Source organism: Spermophilus citellus (assembly GCF_964194105.1).
Source record: "Spermophilus citellus genome assembly, chromosome: 14".
Classification (NCBI taxonomy): domain Eukaryota; kingdom Metazoa; phylum Chordata; class Mammalia; order Rodentia; family Sciuridae; genus Spermophilus; species Spermophilus citellus.
This window is the reverse complement of record NC_138194.1, coordinates 11,310,019-11,335,169: the sequence shown is the minus strand read 5'-3', so window position 1 is coordinate 11,335,169 and position 25,151 is coordinate 11,310,019.

The window sequence follows — 25,151 nt, the reverse complement described above, 5'->3', positions numbered from 1 at the left end:
AAAAATGTGTGCTGAGATTTCAGGAAATTCGTAGTTTTTTGGAAGCTTGGCAACCCCTTTCTGTGAAAGTGATTTGCGCCAGTCTCTGCTTAGGGCTACATCAATAGGAAACAAACCATAGAGATAGAACGTGGAACTACTTTATTGTGTCAAGTTTCAAAGAGCTAGCACAAACCCTGTTTGATTTAGAGTTCCAACTACATGTATTCATATAGGAGAAAACAGAGTGAAACCTAAAAATTAAAACTGTTACTGCCAACAAACGGTTTAACCTAGAAGAACAAAAATGATGGAGTCAAGAGGGATTGGGGTACTGATCATTACCTGAAAGTGTCATCAAGATTGGATGAAAAATATGTGCTGAGATTTCAGGAAACTCGTATTTTTTTGGAAGCATGGAACCCCTTTCCATGAAAGTGATTTGCGCCAGTCTCTGCTTAGGGCTACATCGATAGGAAACAAACCATAGAGATAGAACTTGGAACTACTTTATTGTGTCAAGTTTCAAAGAGCTAGCACAAACCGTCTTTGATTTAGAGTGCCAACTACATGTATCCATATAGGAGAAAACAGAGTGAAACCTAAAAATTAAAACTGTTACTGCCAACGAACGGTTTAACCTAGAAGAACAAAAATGATGGAGCCAAGAGGGATTGGGGTACTGATCATTACCTGAAAGTGTCATCAAGATTGGGTGAAAAAATGTGTGCTGAGATTTCAGGAAACTCGTCGTTTTTTAGGAAGCTTGGCAACCCCTTTCCATGAAAGTGATTTGTGCCGGTCTCTGCTTAGGGCTACATCAATAGGAAACAAACCATAGAGATCGAACGTGGAACTACTTTATTGTGTCATGTTTCAAAGAGCTAGCACAAACCGTGTTTGATTTAGTGTTCCAACTACATGTATCCATATAGGAGAAAACAGAATGAAACCTAAAAATTTAAACTGTTACTGCGACCGAATGGTTTAACCTAGAAGAAGGAAATTCGGGGAGCCAAGTGGCACTGGGGTACTGATCATTACCTGTAAGTGTCATCAAGATTGGGTGAAAAAATGTGTGCTGAGATTTCAGGAAACTCGTAGTTTTTTGGAAGGTTGGCAACCCCTTTTCCATGAAAGTGATTTGTGCCGGTCTCTGCTTTGGGCTACATCAATAGGAAACAAACCACAGAGATAGAACTTGGAACTACTTTATTGTGTCAAGTTTCAAAGAGCTAGCACAAACCCTGTTTGATTTAGAGTTCCAACCACATGTATCCATATATGTGAAAACAGAGTGAAACCTAAAAATTAAAACTGTTACTGCCAACGAATGGTTTAACCTAGAAGAAGGAAATTTGGGGAGACAAGTTGGACTGGGGTTCTGATCATTACCTGAAAGTGTCATCACGATTGGGTGAAAAAATGTGTGCTGAGATTTCAGGAAACTCGTAGTTTTTTGGAAGCTTGGCAACCCCTTCCCATGAAAGTGATTTGCGCCAGTCTCTGCTTAGGGCTAAAACAATAGGAAAGAAACCATAGAGATTGAACTTGGAACTACTTTATTGTGTCAAGTATCAAAGAGCTAGCACAAACCGTCTTTGATTTAGAGTTCCAACTACATGTATCCATATAGGAGAAAACATAGTGAAACCTAAAAATTAATACTGTTACTGCCTATGAACGGTTTAACCTAGAAGAACAAAATTTGGTGAGCCAAGTGGGATTGGGGTACTGATCATTACCTGAAAGTGTCATCAAGATTGGGTGAAAAAATGTGTGCTGATATTTCAGGAAACTCGTAATTTTTTGGAAGCTTGGCAACCCCTTTCCATGAAAGTGATTTGAGCCAGTCTCTGCTTAGGGCTACATCAATAGGAGACAATCCATAGAGATAGGACTTGGAACTACTTTATTGTGTCAAGTTTCAAAGAGCTAGCACAAACCGTGTTTAATTTAGAGTTCCAACTACATGTATCCATATAGGAGAAAACAGTGAAACCTAAAAATTAAAACTGTTACTGCCAACGAACGGTTTAACTTAGAAGAAGGAAATTTGGTGAGCCAAGTGGGATTGGGGTACTGATCATTACCTGAAAGTGTCATCAAGATTGTGTGAAAAAATGTGTGCTGAGATTTCAGGAAACTTGTAGTTTTTTGGAAGCTTGGCAGCCCCTTTCCATGAAAGTGATTTGTGCCAGACTCTGCTTAGAGCTACATGAATAGGAGACAAACCATAGAGATAGGACTAGGAACTACTTTATTGTGTCAAGTTTCAAAGAGCTAGCACAAACCGTGTTTGCTTTAGAGTTCCAACTACATGTATCCATATAGGAGAAAACAGAATGAAACCTAAAAATTAAAACTGTTACTGCCAACTAACAGTTAAACCTAGAAGAACGAAATTTGGTGAGCCAAGTGGGATTGGGGTACTGATCAAGACCTGAAAGTGTCATCAAGATTGGGTGAAAAATTGTGTGCTGAGATTTCAGGAGACTCGTATTTTTTTGGAAGCTTGGCAACCCCTTTTCATGAAAGTGATTTGCGCGGGTATCTGCTTAGGGCTACATCAATAGGATCAAGCCATAGAGATACAACTTGGAACGACTTTATTGTGTCAAGTTTCAAAGAGCTAGCACAAACCGTATTTGATTTAGTGTTCCACCTACATGTATCCATATAGGAGAAAACAGTGAAACCTAAAAATTAAAACTGTTACTCTCAACGAACGGTTTAACCTAGAAGAACGAAATTTGGGGAGCCAAGTGGGATTGGATCCTGATCAACACCTGAAAGTGTCATCAATATTGGGTCAAAAAATGTGTGCTGAGATTTCAGGAAACTCATATTTTTTTGGAACCTTGCAACTCCTTTCCTTGAAAGTGATTTGCGCCGGTCTCTGCTTAGGGCTACATCAATAGGAAACAAACCTTAGAGATAGAACTTGGAACTACTTTATGGTGTCAGGTTTCAAAGAGCTAGCACAGACCGTGTTTGATTTAGAGTTCCAACTACATGTATCCTATAGGAGAAAACAGAGTGAAACCTAAAAATTAAAAGTCTTACTGCAAACGAACGGTTTAACCTAGAAGAACGAAATTCGGGGAGCCAAGTTGGATTGGGGTACTGATCATTACCTGAAAGTGCCATCAAGATTGGGTGAAAAAATGTGTGCTGAGATTTCAGGAAATTCGTAGTTTTTTGGAAGCTTGGCAACCCCTTTCCGTGAAAGTGATTTGCGCCAGTCTCTGCTTAGGGCTACATCAATAGGAAACAAACCATAGAGATAGAACTTGGAACTACTTTATTGTGTCAAGTTTCAAAGAGCTAGCACAAACCCTGTTTGATTTAGAGTTCCAACTACATTTATTCATATAGGAGAAAACAGAGTGAAACCTAAAAATTAAAACTGTTACTGCCAACGAACGGTTTAACCTAGAAGAACAAAAATGATGGAGCCAAGAGGGATTGGGGTACTGATCATTACCTGAAAGTGTCATCAAGATTGGATGAAAAATATTTGCTGAGATTTCAGGAAACTCTTATTTTTTTGGAAGGTTGGAACCCCTTTCCATGAAAGTGATTTGCGCCAGTCTCTGCTTAGGGCTACATCGATAGGAAACAAACCATAGAGATAGAACTTGGAACTACTTTATTGTGTCAAGTTTCAAAGAGCTAGCACAAACCGTCTTTGTTTTAGAGTTCCAACTACATGTATCCATATAGGAGAAAACAGAGTGAAACCTAAAAATTAAAACTGTTACTGCCAACGAACGGTTTAACCTAGAAGAAGGAAATTTGGGGAGACAAGTTGGACTGGGTTTCGGATCATTACCTGAAAGTGTCATCACGATTGAGTGAAAAAATGTGTACTGAGATTTCAGGAAACTCGTAGTTTTTGGAAGCTTGGCAACCCCTTTCCATGAAAGTGATTTGCTCCAGTCTCTGCTTAGGGCTACATCAATAGGAAACAAACCATAGAGATAGAACTTTGAACTACTTTATTGTGTCAAGTTTCAAAGAGCTAGCACAAACCATGTTTGATTTAGAGTTCCAACTACATGTATCCATATAGGAGAAAACAGAGTGAAACCGAAAAATTAAAACTCTTACTGCCAACGAACGGTTTATCCTAGAAGAACGAAATTTGGTGAGACAAGTGGGATTGCGGTTATGATCATTACCTGAAAGTGTCATCAAGATTGGGTGAAAAAATGTGTGCTCAGATTTCAGGAAACTCGTAGTTTTTTGGAAGCTTGGCAACCCCTTTCCACGAAAGTGATTTGCGCCAGTCTCTGCTTAGGGCTACATCAATAGGAAACAAACCATAGAGACAGAACTTGGAAGTACTTTATTGTGTCAAGTTTCAAAGAGCTAGCACAAACCGTGTTTGATTTCGAGTTCCAAATACATGTATCCATATAGGAGAAAACAGAGTGCAACCTAAAAGTTAAAACTGTTACTGCCAACGAACTGTTTAACCTAGAAGAACAAAATTTGGTGAGCCAAGTGGGACTGGGGCACAGATCATTATCTGAAAGTTTCATCAAGACTGGGTGAAAAATGTGTGCTGAGATTTCAGGAAACTCGTAGTTTTTTAGAAGCTTGGCAACCCCATTCCATGAAAGTGATTTGCGCCAGTCTCTCCTTAGGGCTAAATCAATAGAAAACAAACCATCGAGATAGAACTTGGAACTACTTTATTGTGTCAAGTTTCAATGAGCTAGCATAAACCGTCTTTGATTTAGAGTTCCAACTACATGTATCCATATAGGAGAAAACAGAGTGAAACCTAAAAATTAAAACTGTTACTGCCAACGAACGGTTTAACATAGAAGAACGAAATTTGGTGAGCCCAGTGGGATTGGGGTACTGACCATTACCTGAGAGTGTCATCAGGATTGGGTGAAAAAATTTGTGCTGAGATTTCAGGAAACTCGTAGTTTTTTAGAAGCTTGGCAACCCCTTTCCATGAAAGTGATTTGCGCCAGTCTCTGCTTAGGGCTACATCAATAGGAAACAAACCATAGAGATCAAACTGGAATACTTTATTGTGTCAAGTTTCAAAGACCAACACAAACCGTGTTTGATTTAGAGTTCCAAATATATGTATCCATATAGGAGAAAACAGAGTGAAACCTAAAAATTAAAACTGTTACTGCCAACGAACGGTTTAACCTAGACGAACAAAATTTGCTGATCCAAGTGGGATTAGGGTACTGATCATTACCTGAAAGTGTCATCAAGATTGGGTGAAAAAATGAGTGCTGAGATTTCAGGATAATTTTAGTTTCTTAAAAGCCTGGCAACCCATTTCCATGAAAGTGATTTGCGCCAGTCTCTGCTTAGGGCTACATCAATGGGAAACAAACCATAGAGATAGAACTTGGAACTACTTTATTGTATCAAGTTTCAAAAAGCTAGCACAAACCGTGTTTGATTTAGAGTTCCAAATACATGTATCCGTATAGGAGAAAACAGAGTGCAACCTTAAAGTTAAAACTGTTACTGCCAACGAACGGTTTAACCTAGAAGAACAAAATTTGGTGATGCAAGTGGGATTGGGTACTGATCATTACCTGAAAGTGTCATCAAGTCTGGGTGAAAAAATGTGTGCTGAGATTCAGGAAACTCCTCGTTTTTTGGAAGCTTGGCAACCCCTTTCCATGAAAGTGATTTGCGCCAGTCTCTGCTTAGGGCTACATCAATAGGAAACAAACATAGAGATAGAACTTGGAACTACTTTATTGTGTCAAGTTTCAAAGAGCTAGCACAAACCGTGTTTGATTTAGAGTTCCAAATACATGTATCCATATAGGAGAAAACAGAGTGCAACCTAAAAGTTAAAACTGTTACTGCCAACGAACGGTTTAACCTAGAAGAACAAAATTTGGTGAGCCAAGTGGGACTGGGGCACTGATCATTATCTGAAAGTGTCATCAAGACTGGGTGAAAAATGTGTGCTGAGATTTCTGGAAACTCGTAGTTTTTTAGAAGCTTGGCAACCCCTTTCCATGAAAGTGATTTGCGCCAGTCTCTCCTTAGGGCTACATCAATAGGAAACAAACCATCGAGATAGAACTTGGAACTACTTTATTGTGTCAAGTTTCAAAGAGCTAGCACAAACCGTCTTTGATTTAGAGTTCCAACTACATGTATCCATATAGGAGAAAACAGAGTGAAACCTAAAAATTAAAACTGTGACTGCCAACGAACGGTTTAACATAGAAGAACGAAATTTGCTGATCCAAGTGGGATTGGGGTACTGATCATTACCTGAAAGTGTCATCAAGATTGGGTGAAAAAAATGTGTGCTGAGATTTCAGGATACTTTTAGTTTCTTAGAAGCCTGGCAGCCCCTTTCCATGAAAGTGATTTGCGCCAGTCTCTGCTTAGGGCTACATCAATAGGAAACAAACCATCGAGATAGAAAGTGGAACTACTTTATTGTGTCAAGTTTCAAAGAGCTAGCACAAACCGTGTTTGATTTAGAGTTCCAAATACATGTATCCTTATAGGAGAAAACAGAGTGAAAACTAAAAATTAAAAGTGTTACTGCCAACGAACGGATTAACCTAGAGCAACGAAATTTGGTGAGCGAAGTGGGATTGGGGTACTGATCATTACCTGAAAGTGTCATCAAGATTGAGTGAAAAAATGTGTGCTGAGATTTCAGGAAACTCGTAGTTTTTTGGAAGCTTGGCAACCCCTTTCCATGAAAGTGATTTGCGCCAGTCTCTGCTTAGGGCTACATCAATAGGAAACAAAACATATAGATAGAAATTGGAACTACATTATTGTGTCAAGTTTCAAAGAGCTATTACAAACTGTGTTTGATTTAGAGTTCCAACTACATGTATCCATATAGGAGAAAACAGAGTGAACCTAAAAATTAAACTGTTACTACCAACGAACGATTTTATCTAGAATAACAAAATTGGGTGAGCCAAGTGGGATTGGGGTACTGATCAATACCTGAAAGTATCATCAAGATTGGGTGAAAAAATTTGTGCTGAGATTTCAGGAAACTCCTCGTTTTTTGGAAGCTTGGCAACCCCTTACCATGTAAGTTATTTGCGCCAGTCTCTGCTTAGGGCTACATCAATAGGAAACAAACAATAGAGACAGAACTTGGAATTACTTTATTGTGTCAAGTTTAAAAGAGCAAGCACAAACCGTGTTTGATTTAGAGTTCCAACTACATGTATCCATATAGGAGAAAACAGAGTGAAACCTAAAATCTAAAACCGTTACTGCCAACGAACGGTTTACCTAGAAGAATGAAATTTGGTGAGCAAAGTGGGATTGGGGTACTGATCAATTCCTGAAAGCGTCATCAAGATTGGGTGAAAAAATGTGTGGTGAGATTTCAGGAAACACGTAGTTTTTTGGAAGTTTGGTAACCCTTTTCAATTAAAGTGATTTGCGCCAGTCTCTGCTTAGGGTATATCAATAGGAAACAATCCATAGAGATAGAACTTGGAACTACATTATTGTGTCAAGTTTCAAAGAGCTAGCACAAACCGTGTTTGATAAAGAGTTCCAACTACATGTATCCATATAGGAGAAAACAGAGTGAAACCTAAAATTTAAAACTGTTACTGCCAACGAACGGTTTAACCTAGAAGAAGGAAATTTGGTGAGCCAAGTGGGATTGGGGTACTCATCATTACCTGAAAGTGTCATCAAGATTGGGTGAAAAAATGTGTGCTGAGATTTCAGGAAACTCGTAGTTTTTTGGAAGCTTGGCAACTCCTTTCCATGAATGTGATTTGCGCCAGTCTCTGCTTAGGGCTACATCAATAGGAGACAAACCATAGAGATAGGACTTGGAACTACTTTATTGTGTCAAATTTCAAAGAGCTAGCACAAACCTTGTTTGATTTAGAGTTCCAACTACATGTATCCATATAGGAGAAAACAGAGTGAAACCTAAAAATTAAAACTGTTACTGCTAACAAACGGTTTAACCTAGAAGAACGAAATTTGGTCAGCCAAGTGGCACTGGGGTACTGATCATTACCTGAAAGTGTCATCAAGATTGGGTGAAAAAATGTGTGCTGAGATATCAGGAAACTCGTAGTTTTTGGGAAGGTTGGCAACCCCTTTCCATGAAAGTGATTTGTGCCGGTCTCTGCTTAGGGCTATATCAATAGGAAACAAACCATAGAGATAGAACTAGGAACTACTTTATTGTGTCAAGTTTCAAAGAGCTAGCACAAACCGTGTTTGATTTAGAGTTCCAACTACATGTATCCATATAGGAGAAAACAGAGTGAAACCTAAAAATAAAAACTGGTACTGCCAACAAACGGTTTAACCTAGAAGAACGAAATTTGGTGAGCCAAGTGGCACTGGGGTACTGATCATTACCTGAAAGTGTCATCAAGATTGGGTGAAAAAATGTGTGCTGAGATTTCAGGAAACTCGTAGTTTTTTGGAAGCTTGGCAACCCCTTTCCATGAAAGTTATTTGTGCAGGTCTCTGCTTAGGGCTACATCAATAGGAAACAAACCATAGAGATAGAACTTGGAACTACTTTATTGTGCCAAGTTTCAAGGAGCTTGCACAAACCCTGTTTGATTTAGAGTTCCAACTACATGTATCCATATAGGAGAAAACAGAGTGAAACCTAAAAATTAAAACTGTTACTGCCAACGAATGGTTTAACCTAGAAGAGGGAAATTTGGTGAGCCAAGTGTGATTGGGGTACTGAACATTACCTGAAAGTGTCATCAAGATTGGGTGAAAAAATGTGTGCTGAGATTTCAGGAAACTCGTAGTTTTTTGGAAGCCTGGCAACCCCTTTCCATTAAAGTGATTTTTGCCGGTCTCTGCTTAGGGCTACATCAATAGGAAAAAAGCCATATGATACAACTTGGAACTACTTTATTGTGTCAAGTTTCAAAGAGCTAGCACAAACAGTGTTTGATTTACAGTTCCAAATACATGTATCCATATAGGAGATAACAGTGAAACCTAAAAATTAAAACTGTTACTGCCAACTAAGAGTTTAACCTAGAAGAAGGAAATTTGGTGAGCAAAGTGAGATTGGGGTACTGATCATGACCTGAAAGTGTCATCAAGATTGGGTGAAAAAATGTGTGCTGAGATTTCAGGAAACTCGTAGTTTTTGGAAGCTTGGAAACTTCTTTCCATGAAAGTGATTTGTGCCAGTCTCTGCTTAGGGCTACATCAATAGGAAACAAACCATAGAGATAGAACTTGGAACTACTTGATTGTGTCAAGTTTCAAAGAGCTAGCACAAACCCTGTTTGATTTAGAGTTCCAACTACATGTATCCATATAGGAGAAAACAGAGTGAAACCTAAAAATTAAAACTGTTACTGCCAACGAACGGTTTAACCTAGAAGAAGGAAATTTGGTGAGCCAAGTGGGACTGGGGTACTGATCATTACCTGAAAGTGTCATCAAGATTGGGTGAAAAAATGTGTGCTGAGATTTCAGGAAACTCGTAGTTTTTTGGAAGCTTGGCAACCCCTTTCCATTAAAGTGATTTGCGCCGGTCTCTGCTTAGGGCTACATCAATAGGAAACAAACCATAGAGATAGAACTTGGAACTACTTGATTGAGTCAAGATTCAAAGAGCTAGCACAAACCGTGTTTTATTTAGAGTTCCAACTACATGTATCCATATAGGAGAAAACAGAGTGAATCCTAAAAATTAAAACTGTTACTGCCAACGAACGGTTTAACCTAGAAGAACGAAATTCGGGGAGTCAAGTGGGATTAGGGTACTGATCATTACCTGAAAGTGTCATCAAGATTGGGTGAAAAAATGTGTGCTGAGATTTCAGGAAACTCGTAGTTTTTTGGAAGCTTGGCAACCCCTTTCCATGAAAGTGATTTGCGCCAGTCTCTGCTTAGGGCTACATCAATAGGAAACAAACCATAGAGATAGGACTTGGCACTACATTATTGTGTCAAGTTTCAAAGAGCTAGCACAAACCGTGTTTGATTTAGAGTTACAACTACATGTATCCATATAGAAGAAAACAGAGTGAAACCTAAAAATTAAAACTGTTACTGCCAACGAACGGTTTAACCTAGAAGAACGAAATTTGGTGAGCCAAGTGGCAGTGGGGTACTGATCATTACCTGAAAGTGTCATCAAGTTTGGGTGAAAAAATGTGTGCTGAGATTTCAGGAAACTCGTAGTTTTTTGGAAGCTTGGCACCCCTTTCCATGAAAGTGATTTGCGCCAGTCTCTGCTTAGGGCTACATCAATAGGAAACAAACCATAGAGATAGAACTTGGAACTACTTTATTGTGTCAAGTTTGAAAGAGCTAGCACAAACCATGTTTAATTTAGAGTTCCAACTACATGTATCCATATAGGAGAAAACAGAGTGAAACCTAAAAATTAAAACTGTTACTGCCAACGAACGGTTTAACCTAGAAGAAGGAAATTTGGTGAGTCAAGTGGGATTGGGGTACTCATCATTACCTGAAAGTGTCATCAAGATTGGGTGAAAAAATGTGTGCTGAGATTTCAGGAAACTCGTAGTTTTTTGGAAGCTTGGCAACTCCTTTCCATGAATGTGATTTGCGCCAGTCTCTGCTTAGGGCTACATCAATAGGAGACAAACCATAGAGATAGGACTTGGAACTACTTTATTGTGTCAAATTTCAAAGAGCTAGCACAAACCTTGTTTGATTTAGAGTTCCAACTACATGTATCCATATAGGAGAAAACAGAGTGAAACCTGAAAATTAAAACTGTTACTGCGAACAAACGGTTTAACCTAGAAGAACGAAATTTGGTCAGCCAAGTGGCACTGGGGTACTGATCATTACCTGAAAGTGTCATCAAGATTGGGTGAAAAAATGTGTGCTGAGATATCAGGAAACTCGTAGTTTTTTGGAAGGTTGGCAACCCCTTTCCATGAAAGTGATTTGTGCCGGTCTCTGCTTAGGGCTATATCAATAGGAAACAAACCATAGAGATAGAACTAGGAACTACTTTATTGTGTCAAGTTTCAAAGAGCTAGCACAAACCGTGTTTGATTTAGAGTTCCAACTACATGTATCCATATAGGAGAAAACAGAGTGAAACCTAAAAATAAAAACTGGTACTGCCAACAAACGGTTTAACCTAGAAGAACGAAATTTGGTGAGCCAAGTGGCACTGGGGTACTGATCATTACCTGAAAGTGTCATCAAGATTGGGTGAAAAAAATGTGTGCTGAGATTTCAGGAAACTCGTAGTTTTTTGGAAGCTTGGCAACCCCTTTCCATGAAAGTGATTTGTGCAGGTCTCTGCTTAGGGCTACATCAATAGGAAACAAACCAAAGAGATAGAACTTGGAACTACTTTATTGTGTCAAGTTTCAAGGAGCTTGCACAAACCCTGTTTGATTTAGAGTTCCAAATACATGTATCCATATAGGAGAAAACAGAGTGAAACCTAAAAATTAAAACTGTTACTGCCAACGAATGGTTTAACCTAGAAGAGGGAAATTTGGTGAGCCAAGTGTGATTGGTGTACTGAACATTACCTGAAAGTGTCATCAAGATTGGTTGAAAAAATGTGTGCTGAGATTTCAGGAAACTCGTAGTTTTTTGGAAGCCTGGCAACCCCTTTCCATTAAAGTGATTTTTGCCGGTCTCTGCTTAGGGCTACATCAATAGGAAAAAAGCCATATGATACAACTTGGAACTACTTTATTGTGTCAAGTTTCAAAGAGCTAGCACAAACAGTGTTTGATTTACAGTTCCAAATACATGTATCCATATAGGAGATAACAGTGAAACCTAAAAATTAAAACTGTTACTGCCAACTAAGAGTTTAACCTAGAAGAAGGAAATTTGGTGAGCCAAGTGGGATTGGGGTACTGATCATGACCTGAAAGTGTCATCAAGATTGGGTGAAAAAATGTGTGCTGAGATTTCAGGAAACTCGTAGTTTTTGGAAGCTTGGCAACTTCTTTCCATGAAAGTGATTTGTGCCAGTCTCTGCTTAGGGCTACATCAATAGGAGACAAACCATAGAGACAGGACTTGGAACTACTTTATTGTGTCAAGTTTCAAAGAGCTAGCACAAACCGTGTTTGATTTAGAGTTCCAACTACATGTATCCATATAGGAGAAAACAGAGTGAAACCTAAAAATTAAAACTGTTTCTGCCAACGAACGGTTTAACCTAGAAAAAGGAAATTTGGTGAGCCAAGTGGGATTGGGGTACTGATCATTACCTGAAAGTGTCATCAAGATTGGGTGAAAAAATGTGTGCTGAGATTTCAGGAAACTCGTAGTTTTTTGGAAGCTTGGCAACCCCTTTCCATGAAAGTGATTTGCGCCAGTCTCTGCTTAGGGCTACATCAATAGGAAACAAACCATAGAGATAGGACTTGGCACTACATTATTGTGTCAAGTTTGAAAGAGCTAGCACAAACCGTGTTTGATTTAGAGTTCCAACTACATGTATCCATATAGGAGAAAACAAAGTGAAACCTAAAAATTAAAACTGTTACTGCCAACGAACGGTTTAACCTAGAAGAACGAAATTTGGTGAGCCAAGTGGCACTGGGGTACTGATCATTACCTGTAAGTGTCATCAAGATTGGGTGAAACAATGTGTGCTGAGATTTCACGAAACTCGTAGTTTTTTGGAAGCTTGGCAAACCCTTTCCATGAAAGTGATTTGTGCCGGTCTCTGCTTAGGGCTATATCAATAGGAAACAAACCATAGCGATAGAGCTAGGAACTACTTTATTGTGTCAAGTTTCAAAGAGCTAGCACAAAACCTGTTTGATTTAGAGTTCCAACTACATGTATCCATATAGGAGAAAACAGAGTGAAAAATAAAAATAAAAACTGTTACTGCCAACGAACGGTTTAACCTAGAAGAACGAAATTTGGTGAGCCAAGTGGCACTGGGGTACTGATCATTACCTGAAATTGTCATGAAGATTGGGTGAAATAATGTGTGCTGACATTTCAGGAAACTTGTAGTTTTTTGGAAGCTTGGCAACCCCTTTCCATTAAAGTGATTTGTGCAGGTCTCTGCTTAGGGCTACATCAATAGGAAACAAACCATAGAGATAGAACTTGGAACTACTTGATTGTGTCAAGTTTCAAAGAGCTAGCACAAACCCTGTTTGATTTAGAGTTCCAACTACATGTATCCATATAGGAGAAAACAGAGTGAAACCTAAAAATTAAAACTGTTACTGCCAACGAACGGTTTAACCTAGAAGAAGGAAATTTGGTGAGCCAAGTGGGACTGGGGTACTGATCATTACCTGAAAGTGTCATCAAGATTGGGTGAAAAAATGTGTGCTGAGATTTCAGGAAACTCGTAGTTTTTTGGAAGCTTGGCAACCCCTTTCCATTAAAGTGATTTGCGCCGGTCTCTGCTTAGGGCTACATCAATAGGAAACAAACCATAGAGATAGAACTTGGAACTACTTGATTGAGTCAAGTTTCAAAGAGCTAGCACAAACCGTGTTTTATTTACAGTTCCAACTACATGTATCCATATAGGAGAAAACAGAGTGAAACCTAAAAATTAAAACTGTTACTGCCAACGAACGGTTTAACCTAGAAGAACGAAATTCGGGGAGTCAAGTGGGATTAGGGTACTGATCATTACCTGAAAGTGTCATCAAGATTGGGTGAAAAAATGTGTGCTGAGATTTCAGGAAACTCGTAGTTTTTTGGAAGCTTGGCAACCCCTTTCCATGAAAGTGATTTGCGCCAGTCTCTGCTTAGGGCTACATCAATAGGAAACAAACCATAGAGATAGGACTTGGCACTACATTATTGTGTCAAGTTTCAAAGAGCTAGCACAAACCGTGTTTGATTTAGAGTTACAACTACATGTATCCATATAGAAGAAAACAGAGTGAAACCTAAAAATTAAAACTGTTACTGACAACGAACGGTTTAACCTAGAAGAACGAAATTTGGTGAGCCAAGCGGCAGTGGGGTACTGATCATTACCTGAAAGTGTCATCAAGATTGGGTGAAAAAATGTGTGCTGAGATTTCAGGAAACTCGTAGTTTTTTGGAAGCTTGGCACCCCTTTCCATGAAAGTGATTTGCACCAGTCTCTGCTTAGGGCTACATCAATAGGAAACAAACAATAGAGATAGAACTTGGAACTACTTTATTGTGTCAAGTTTGAAAGAGCTAGCACAAACCGTGTTTGATTTAGAGTTCCAACTACATGTATCCATATAGGAGAAAACAGAGTGAAACCTAAAAATTAAAACTGTTACTGCCAACGAACGGTTTAACCTAGAAGAAGGAAATTTGGTGAGCCAAGTGGGATTGGGGTACTCATCATTACCTGAAAGTGTCATCAAGATTGGGTGAAAAAATGTGTGCTGAGATTTCAGGAAACTCGTAGTTTTTTGGAAGCTTGGCAACTCCTTTCCATGAATGTGATTTGCGCCAGTCTCTGCTTAGGGCTACATCAATAGGAGACAAACCATAGAGATAGGACTTGGAACTACTTTATTGTGTCAAATTTCAAAGAGCTAGCACAAACCTTGTTTGATTTAGAGTTCCAACTACATGTATCCATATAGGAGAAAACAGAGTGAAACCTAAAAATTAAAACTGTTACTGCTAACAAACGGTTTAACCTAGAAGAACGAAATTTGGTCAGCCAAGTGGCACTGGGGTACTGATCATTACCTGAAAGTGTCATCAAGATTGGGTGAAAAAATGTCTGCTGAGATATCAGGAAACTCGTAGTTTTTTGGAAGGTTGGCAACCCCTTTCCATGAAAGTGATTTGTGCCGGTCTCTGCTTAGGGCTACATCAATAGGAAACAAACCATAGAGATAGAACTAGGAACTACTTTATTGTGTCAAGTTTCAAAGAGCTAGCACAAACCGTGTTTGATTTAGAGTTCCAACTACATGTATCCATATAGGAGAAAACAGAGTGAAACCTAAAAATAAAAACTGGTACTGCCAACAAACGGTTTAACCTAGAAGAACGAAATTTGGTGAGCCAAGTGGCACTGGGGTACTGATCATTACCTGAAAGTGTCATCAAGATTGGGTGAAAAAATGTGTGCTGAGATTTCAGGAAACTCGTAGTTTTTTGGAAGCTTGGCAACCCCTTTCCATGAAAGTGATTTGTGCAGGTCTCTGCTTAGGGCTACATCAATAGGAAACAAACCATAGAGATAGAACTTGGAACTACTTTATTGTGTCAAGTTTCAAGGAGCTTGCACAAACCCTGTTTGATTTAGAGTTCCAACTACATGTATCCATATAGGAGAAAACAGAGTGAAACCTAAAAATTAAAACTGTTACTGCCAACGAATGGTTTAACCTAGAAGAGGGAAATTTGGTGAGCCAAGTGTGATTGGGGTACTGAACATTACCTGAAAGTGTCATCAAGATTGGGTGAAAAAATGTGTGCTGAGATTTCAGGAAACTCATAGTTTTTTGGAAGCCTGGCAACCCCTTTCCATTAAAGTGATTTTTGCCGGTCTCTGCTTAGGGCTACATCAATAGGAAAAAAGCCATATGATACAACTTGGAACTACTTTATTGTGTCAAGTTTCAAAGAGCTAGCACAAACAGTGTTTGATTTACAGTTCCAAATACATGTATCCATATAGGAGATAACAGTGAAACCTAAAAATTAAAACTGTTACTGCCAACTAAGAGTTTAACCTAGAAGAAGGAAATTTGGTGAGCCAAGTGGGATTGGGGTACTGATCATGACCTGAAAGTGTCATCAAGATTGGGTGAAAAAATGTGTGCTGAGATTTCAGGAAACTCGTAGTTTTTGGAAGCTTGGCAACTTCTTTCCATGAAAGTGATTTGTGCCAGTCTCTGCTTAGGGCTACATCAATAGGAGAAAAACCATAGAGACAGGACTTGGAACTACTTTATTGTGTCAAGTTTCAAAGAGCTAGCACAAACCGTGTTTGATTTAGAGTTCCAACTACATGTATCCATATAGGAGAAAACAGAGTGAAACCTAAAAATTAAAACTGTTACTGCCAACGAACGGTTTAACCTAGAAGAAGGAAATTTGGTGAGCCAAGTGGGATTGGGGTACTGATCATAACCTGAAAGTGTCATCAAGATTGGGTGAAAAAATGTGTGCTGAGATTTCAGGAAACTCGTAGTTTTTTGGAAGCTTGGCAACCCCTTTCCATGAAAGTGATTTGCGCCAGTCTCTGCTTAGGGCTACATCAATAGGAAACAAACCATAGAGATAGGACTTGGCACTACATTATTGTGTCAAGTTTGAAAGAGCTAGGACAAACCGTGTTTGATTTAGAGTTCCAACTACATGTATCCATATAGGAGAAAACAGAGTGAAACCTAAAAATTAAAACTGTTACTGCCAACGAACGGTTTAACCTAGAAGAACGAAATTTGGTGAGCCAAGTGGCACTGGGGTACTGATCATTACCTGTAAGTGTCATCAAGATTGGGTGAAACAATGTGTGCTGAGATTTCACGAAACTCGTAGTTTTTTGGAAGCTTGGCAAACCCTTTCCATGAAAGTGATTTGTGCCGGTCTCTGCTTAGGGCTATATCAATAGGAAACAAACCATAGCGATAGAGCTAGGAACTACTTTATTGTGTCAAGTTTCAAAGAGCTAGCACAAAACCTGTTTGATTTAGAGTTCCAACTACATGTATCCATATAGGAGAAAACAGAGTGAAAAATAAAAATAAAAACTGTTACTGCCAACGAACGGTTTAACCTAGAAGAACGAAATTTGGTGAGCCAAGTGGCACTGGGGTACTGATCATTACCTGAAATTGTCATCAAGATTGGGTGAAATAATGTGTGCTGACATTTCAGGAAACTTGTAGTTTTTTGGAAGCTTGGCAACCCCTTTCCATGAAAGTGATTTGTGCAGGTCTCTGCTTAGGGCTACATCAATAGGAAACAAACCATAGAGATAGAACTTGGAACTACTTGATTGTGTCAAGTTTCAAAGAGCTAGCACAAACCCTGTTTGATTTAGAGTTCCAACTACATGTATCCATATAGGAGAAAACAGAGTGAAACCTAAATATTAAAACTGTTACTGCCAACGAATGGTTTAACCTAGAAGAGGGAAATTTGGTGAGCCAAGTGTGATTGGGGTACTGAACATTACCTGAAAGTGTCATCAAGATTGGGTGAAAAAATGTGTGCTGAGATTTCAGGAAACTCGTAGTTTTTTGGAAGCCTGGCAACCCCTTTCCATTAAAGTGATTTTTGCCGGTCTCTGCTTAGGGCTACATCAATAGGAAAAAAGCCATATGATACAACTTGGAACTACTTTATTGTGTCAAGTTTCAAAGAGCTAGCACAAACAGTGTTTGATTTACAGTTCCAAATACATGTATCCATATAGGAGATAACAGTGAAACCTAAAAATTAAAACTGTTACTGCCAACTAAGAGTTTAACCTAGAAGAAGGAAATTTGGTGAGCCAAGTGGGATTGGGGTACTGATCATGACCTGAAAGTGTCATCAAGATTGGGTGAAAAAATGTGTGCTGAGATTTCAGGAAACTCGTAGTTTTTGGAAGCTTGGCAACTTCTTTCCATGAAAGTGATTTGTGCCAGTCTCTGCTTAGGGCTACATCAATAGGAGACAAACCATAGAGACAGGACTTGGAACTACTTTATTGTGTCAAGTTTCAAAGAGCTAGCACAAACCGTGTTTGATTTAGAGTTCCAACTACATGTATCCATATAGGAGAAAACAGAGTGAAACCTAAAAATTAAAACTGTTACTGCCAACGAATGGTTTAACCTAGAAGAAGGAAATTTGTTGAGCCAAGTGGGATTGGGGTACTGATCATTACCTGAAAGTGTCATCAAGATTGGGTGAAAAAATGTGTGCTGAGATTTCAGGAAACTCGTAGTTTTTTGGAAGCTTGGCAACCCCTTTCCATGAAAGTGATTTGCGCAAGTCTCTGCTTAGGGCTACATCAATAGGAAACAAACCATAGAGATAGGACATGGCACTACATTATTGTGTCAAGTTTGAAAGAGCTAGCACAAACCGTGTTTGATTTAGAGTTCCAACTACATGTATCCATATAGGAGAAAACAGAGTGAAACCTAAAAATTAAAACTGTTACTGCCAACGAACGGTTTAACCTAGAAGAACGAAATTTGGTGAGCCAAGTGGCACTGGGGTACTGATCATTACCTGTAAGTGTCATCAAGATTGGGTGAAAAAATGTGTGCTGAGATTTCACGAAACTCGTAGTTTTTTGGAAGCTTGGCAAACCCTTTCCATGAAAGTGATTTGTGCCGGTCTCTGCTTAGGGCTATATCAATAGGAAACAAACCATAGCGATAGAGCTAGGAACTACTTTATTGTGTCAAGTTTCAAAGAGCTAGCACAAAACCTGTTTGATTTAGAGTTCCAACTACATGTATCCATATAGGAGAAAACAGAGTGAAAAATAAAAATAAAAACTGTTACTGCCAACGAACGGTTTAACCTAGAAGAACGAAATTTGGTGAGCCAAGTGGCACTGGGGTACTGATCATTACCTGAAAGTGTCATCAAGATTGGGTGAAATAATGTGTGCTGACATTTCAGGAAACTTGTAGTTTTTTTAAGCTTGGCAACCCCTTTCCATGAAAGTGATTTGTGCAGGTCTCTGCTTAGGGCTACATCAATAGGAAACAAACCATAGAGATAGAACTTGGAACTACTTGATTGTGTCAAGTTTCAAAGAGCTAGCACAAACCCTGTTTGATTTAGAGTTCCAACTACATGTATCCATATAGGAGAAAACAGAGTGAAACCTAAAAATTAAAACTGTTACTGCCAACGAACGGTTTAACCTAGAAGAAGGAAATTTGGTGAGCCAAGTGGGACTGGGGTACTGATCATTACCTGAAAGTGTCATCAAGATTGGGTGAAAAAATGTGTGCTGAGTTTTCAGGAAACTCGTAGTTTTTTGGAAGCTTGGCAACCCCTTTCCATTAAAGTGATTTGCGCCGGTCTCTGCTTAGGGCTACATCAATAGGAAACAAACCATAGAGATAGAACTTGGAACTACTTGATTGAGTCAAGTTTCAAAGAGCTAGCACAAACCGTGTTTTATTTAGAGTTCCAACTACATGTATCCATATAGGAGAAAACAGAGTGAAACCTAAAAATTAAAACTGTTACTGCCAATGAACGGTTTAACCTAGAAGAACGAAATTCGGGGTGTCAAGTGGGATTAGGGTACTGATCATTACCTGAAAGTGTCATCAAGATTGGGTGAAAAAATGTGTGCTGAGATTTCAGGAAACTCGTAGTTTTTTGGAAGCTTGGCAACCCCTTTCCATGAAAGTGATTTGCGCCAGTCTCTGCTTAGGGCTACATCAATAGGAAACAAACCATAGAGATAGGACTTGGCACTACATTATTGTGTCAAGTTTCAAAGAGCTAGCACAAACCGTGTTTGATTTAGAGTTACAACTACATGTATCCATATAGAAGAAAACAGAGTGAAACCTAAAAATTAAAACTGTTACTGCCAACGAACGGTTTAACCTAGAAGAACGAAATTTGGTGAGCCAAGTGGCAGTGGGGTACTGATCATTACCTGAAAGTGTCATCAAGATTGGGTGAAAAAATGTGTGCTGAGATTTCAGGAAACTCGTAGTTTTTTGGAAGCTTGGCACCCCTTTCCATGAAAGTGATTTGCGCCAGTCTCTGCTTAGGGCTACATCAATAGGAAACAAACCATAGAGATAGAACTTGGAACTACTTTATTGTGTCAAGTTTGAAAGAGCTAGCACAAACCGTGTTTGATTTAGAGTTCCAACTACATGTATCCATATAGGAGAAAACAGAGTGAAACCTAAAAATTAAAACTGTTACTGCCAACGAACGGTTTAACCTAGAAGAAGGAAATTTGGTGAGCCAAGTGGGATTGGGGTACTGATCATTACCTGAAAGTGTCATCAAGATTGGGTGAAAAAATGTGTGCTGAGATTTCAGGAAACTCGTAGTTTTTTGGAAGCTTGGCAACCCCTTTCCATGAAAGTGATTTGCGCCAGTCTCTGCTTAGGGCTACATCAATAGGAAACAAACCATAGAGATAGGACTTGGCACTACATTATTGTGTCAAGTTTGAAAGAGCTAGCACAAACCGTGTTTGATTTAGAGTTCCAACTACATGTATCCATATAGGAGAAAACAGAGTGAAACCTAAAAATTAAAACTGTTACTGCCAACGAACGGTTTAACCTAGAAGAACGAAATTTGGTGAGCCAAGTGGCACTGGGGTACTGATCATTACCTGTAAGTGTCATCAAGATTGGGTGAAAAAATGTGTGCTGAGATTTCACGAAACTCGTAGTTTTTTGGAAGCTTGGCAAACCCTTTCCATGAAAGTGATTTGTGCCGGTCTCTGCTTAGGGCTATATCAATAGGAAACAAACCATAGCGATAGAGCTAGGAACTACTTTATTGTGTCAAGTTTCAAAGAGCTAGCACAAAACCTGTTTGATTTAGAGTTCCAACTACATGTATCCATATAGGAGAAAACAGAGTGAAAAATAAAAATAAAAACTGTTACTGCCAACGAACGGTTTAACCTAGAAGAACGAAATTTGGTGAGCCAAGTGGCACTGGGGTACTGATCATTACCTGAAATTGTCATTAAGATTGGGTGAAATAATGTGTGCTGACATTTCAGGAAACTTGTAGTTTTTTGGAAGCTTGGCAACCCCTTTCCATGAAAGTGATTTGTGCAGGTCTCTGCTTAGGGCTACATCAATAGGAAACAAACCATAGAGATGGAACTTGGAACTACTTTATTGTGTCAAGTTTGAAAGAGCTAGCACAAACCGTGTTTGATTTAGAGTTCCAACTACATGTATCCATATAGGAGAAAACAGAGTGAAACCTAAAAATTAAAACTGTTACTGCCAACGAACGGTTTAACCTAGAAGAAGGAAATTTGGTGAGCCAAGTGGGATTGGGGTACTCATCATTACCTGAAAGTGTCATCAAGATTGGGTGAAAAAATGTGTGCTGAGATTTCAGGAAACTCGTAGTTTTTTGGAAGCTTGGCAACTCCTTTCCATGAATGTGATTTGCGCCAGTCTCTGCTTAGGGCTACATCAATAGGAGACAAACCATAGAGATAGGACTTGGAACTACTTTATTGTGTCAAATTTCAAAGAGCTAGCACAAACCTTGTTTGATTTAGAGTTCCAACTACATGTATCCATATAGGAGAAAAGAGAGTGAAACCTAAAAATTAAATCTGTTACTGCTAACAAACGGTTTAACCTAGAAGAACGAAATTTGGTCAGCCAAGTGGCACTGGGGTACTGATCATTACCTGAAAGTGTCATCAAGATTGGGTGAAAAAATGTCTGCTGAGATATCAGGAAACTCGTAGTTTTTTGGAAGGTTGGCAACCCCTTTCCATGAAAGTGATTTGTGCCTGTCTCTGCTTAGGGCTATATCAATAGGAAACAAACCATAGAGATAGAACTAGGAACTACTTTATTGTGTCAAGTTTCAAAGAGCTAGCACAAACCGTGTTTGATTTAGAGTTCCAACTACATGTATCCATATAGGAGAAAACAGAGTGAAACCTAAAAATAAAAACTGGTACTGCCAACAAACGGTTTAACCTAGAAGAACGAAATTTGGTGAGCCAAGTGGGACTGGGGTACTGATCATTACCTGAAAGTGTCATCAAGATTGGGTGAAAAAATGTGTGCTGAGATTTCAGGAAACTCGTAGTTTTTTGGAAGCTTGGCAACCCCTTTCCATGAAAGTGATTTGTGCAGGTCTCTGCTTAGGGCTACATCAATAGGAAACAAACCATAGAGATAGAACTTGGAACTACTTTATTGTGTCAAGTTTCAAGGAGCTTGCACAAACCCTGTTTGATTTAGAGTTCCAACTACATGTATCCATATAGGAGAAAACAGAGTGAAACCTAAAAATTAAAACTGTTACTGCCAACGAATGGTTTAACCTAGAAGAGGGAAATTTGGTGAGCCAAGTGTGATTGGGGTACTGAACATTACCTGAAAGTGTCATCAAGATTGGGTGAAAAAATGTGTGCTGAGATTTCAGGAAACTCGTAGTTTTTTGGAAGCCTGGCAACCCCTTTCCATTAAAGTGATTTTTGCAGGTCTCTGCTTAGGGCTACATCAATAGGAAAAAAGCCATATGATACAACTTGGAACTACTTTATTGTGTCAAGTTTCAAAGAGCTAGCACAAACAGTGTTTGATTTACAGTTCCAAATACATGTATCCATATAGGAGATAACAGTGAAACCTAAAAATTAAAACTGTTACTACCAACTAAGAGTTTAACCTAGAAGAAGGAAATTTGGTGAGCCAAGTGGGATTGGGGTACTGATCATGACCTGAAAGTGTCATCAAGATTGGGTGAAAAAATGTGTGCTGAGATTTCAGGAAACTCGTAGTTTTTGGAAGCTTGGCAACTTCTTTCCATGAAAGTGATTTGTGCCAGTCTCTGCTTAGGGCTACCTCAATAGGAGACAAACCATAGAGACAGGACTTGGAACTACTTTATTGTGTCAAGTTTCAAAGAGCTAGCACAAACCGTGTTTGATTTAGAGTTCCAACTACATGTATCCATATAGGAGAAAACAGAGTGAAACCTAAAAATTAAAACTGTTACTGCCAACGAACGGTTTAACCTTGAAGAAGGAAATTTGGTGAGCCAAGTGGGATTGGGGTACTGATCATTACCTGAAAGTGTCATCAAGATTGGGTGAAAAAATGTGTGCTGAGATTTCAGGAAACTCGTAGTTTTTTGGAAGCTTGGCAACCCCTTTCCATGAAAGTGATTTGCGCCAGTCTCTGCTTAGGGCTACATCAATAGGAAACAAACCATAGAGATAGGACTTGGCACTACATTATTGTGTCAAGTTTGAAAGAGCTAGCACAAACTGTGTTTGATTTAGAGTTCCAACTACATGTATCCATATAGGAGAAAACTGAGTGAAACCTAAAAATTAAAACTGTTACTGCCAACGAACGGTTTAACCTAGAAGAACGAAATTTGGTGAGCCAAGTGGCACTGGGGTACTGATCATTACCTGTAAGTGTCATCAAGATTGGGTGAAAAAATGTGTGCTGAGATTTCACGAAACTCGTAGTTTTTTGGAAGCTTGGCAAACCCTTTCCATGAAAGTGATTTGTGCCGGTCTCTGCTTAGGGCTATATCAATAGGAAACAAACCATAGCGATAGAGCTAGGAACTACTTTATTGTGTCAAGTTTCAAAGAGCTAGCACAAAACCTGTTTGATTTAGAGTTCCAACTACATGTATCCATATAGGAGAAAACAGAGTGAAAAATAAAAATAAAAACTGTTACTGCCAACGAACGGTTTAACCTAGAAGAACGAAATTTGGTGAGCCAAGTGGCACTGGGGTACTGATCATTACCTGAAATTGTCATTAAGATTGGGTGAAATAATGTGTGCTGACATTTCAGGAAACTTGTAGTTTTTTGGAAGCTTGGCAACCCCTTTCCATGAAAGTGATTTGTGCAGGTCTCTGCTTAGGGCTACATCAATAGGAAACAAACCATAGAGATAGAACTTTGAACTACTTGATTGTGTCAAGTTTCAAAGAGCTAGCACAAACCCTGTTTGATTTAGAGTTCCAACTACATGTATCCATATAGGAGAAAACAGAGTGAAACCTAAAAATTAAAACTGTTACTGCCAACGAACGGTTTAACCTAGAAGAAGGAAATTTGGTGAGCCAAGTGGGACTGGGGTACTGATCATTACCTGAAAGTGTCATCAAGATTGGGTGAAAAAATGTGTGCTGAGTTTTCAGGAAACTCGTAGTTTTTTGGAAGCTTGGCAACCCCTTTCCATAAAAGTGATTTGCGCTGGTCTCTGCTTAGGGCTACATCAATAGGAAACAAACCATAGAGATAGAACTTGGAACTACTTGATTGAGTCAAGTTTCAAAGAGCTAGCACAAACCGTGTTTTATTTAGAGTTCCAACTACATGTATCCATATAGGAGAAAACAGAGTGAAACCTAAAAATTAAAACTGTTACTGCCAACGAACGGTTTAACCTAGAAGAACGAAATTCGGGGAGTCAAGTGGGATTAGGGTACTGATCATTACCTGAAAGTGTCATCAAGATTGGGTGAAAAAATGTGTGCTGATATTTCAGGAAACTCGTAGTTTTTTGGAAGCTTGGCAACCCCTTTCCATGAAAGTGATTTGCGCCAGTCTCTGCTTAGGGCTACATCAATAGGAAACAAACCATAGAGATAGGACTTGGCACTAGATTATTGTGTCAAGTTTCAAAGAGCTAGCACAAACCGTGTTTGATTTAGAGTTACAACTACATGTATCCATATAGAAGAAAACAGAGTGAAACCTAAAAATTAAAACTGTTACTGCCAACGAACGGTTTAACCTAGAAGAACGAAATTTGGTGAGCCAAGTGGCAGTGGGGTACTGATCATTACCTGAAAGTGTCATCAAGATTGGGTGAAAAAATGTGTGCTGAGATTTCAGGAAACTCGTAGTTTTTTGGAAGCTTGGCACCCCTTTCCATGAAAGTGATTTGTGCCAGTCTCTGCTTAGGGCTACATCAATAGGAAACAAACCATAGAGATAGAACTTGGAACTACTTTATTGTGTCAAGTTTGAAAGAGCTAGCACAAACCGTGTTTGATTTAGAGTTCCAACTACATGTATCCATATAGGAGAAAACAGAGTGAAACCTAAAAATTAAAACTGTTACTGCCAACGAACGGTTTAACCTAGAAGAAGGAAATTTGGTGAGCCAAGTGGGATTGGGGTACTCATCATTACCTGAAAGTGTCATCAAGATTGGGTGAAAAAATGTGTGCTGAGATTTCAGGAAACTCGTAGTTTTTTGGAAGCTTGGCAACTCCTTTCCATGAATGTGATTTGCGCCAGTCTCTGCTTAGGGCTACATCAATAGGAGACAAACCATAGAGATAGGACTTGGAACTACTTTATTGTGTCAAATTTCAAAGAGCTAGCACAAACCTTGTTTGATTTAGAGTTCCAACTACATGTATCCATATAGGAGAAAACAGAGTGAAACCTAAAAATTAAAACTGTTACTGCTAACAAACGGTTTAACCTAGAAGAACGAAATTTGGTCAGCCAAGTGGCACTGGGGTACTGATCATTACCTGAAAGTGTCATCAAGATTGGG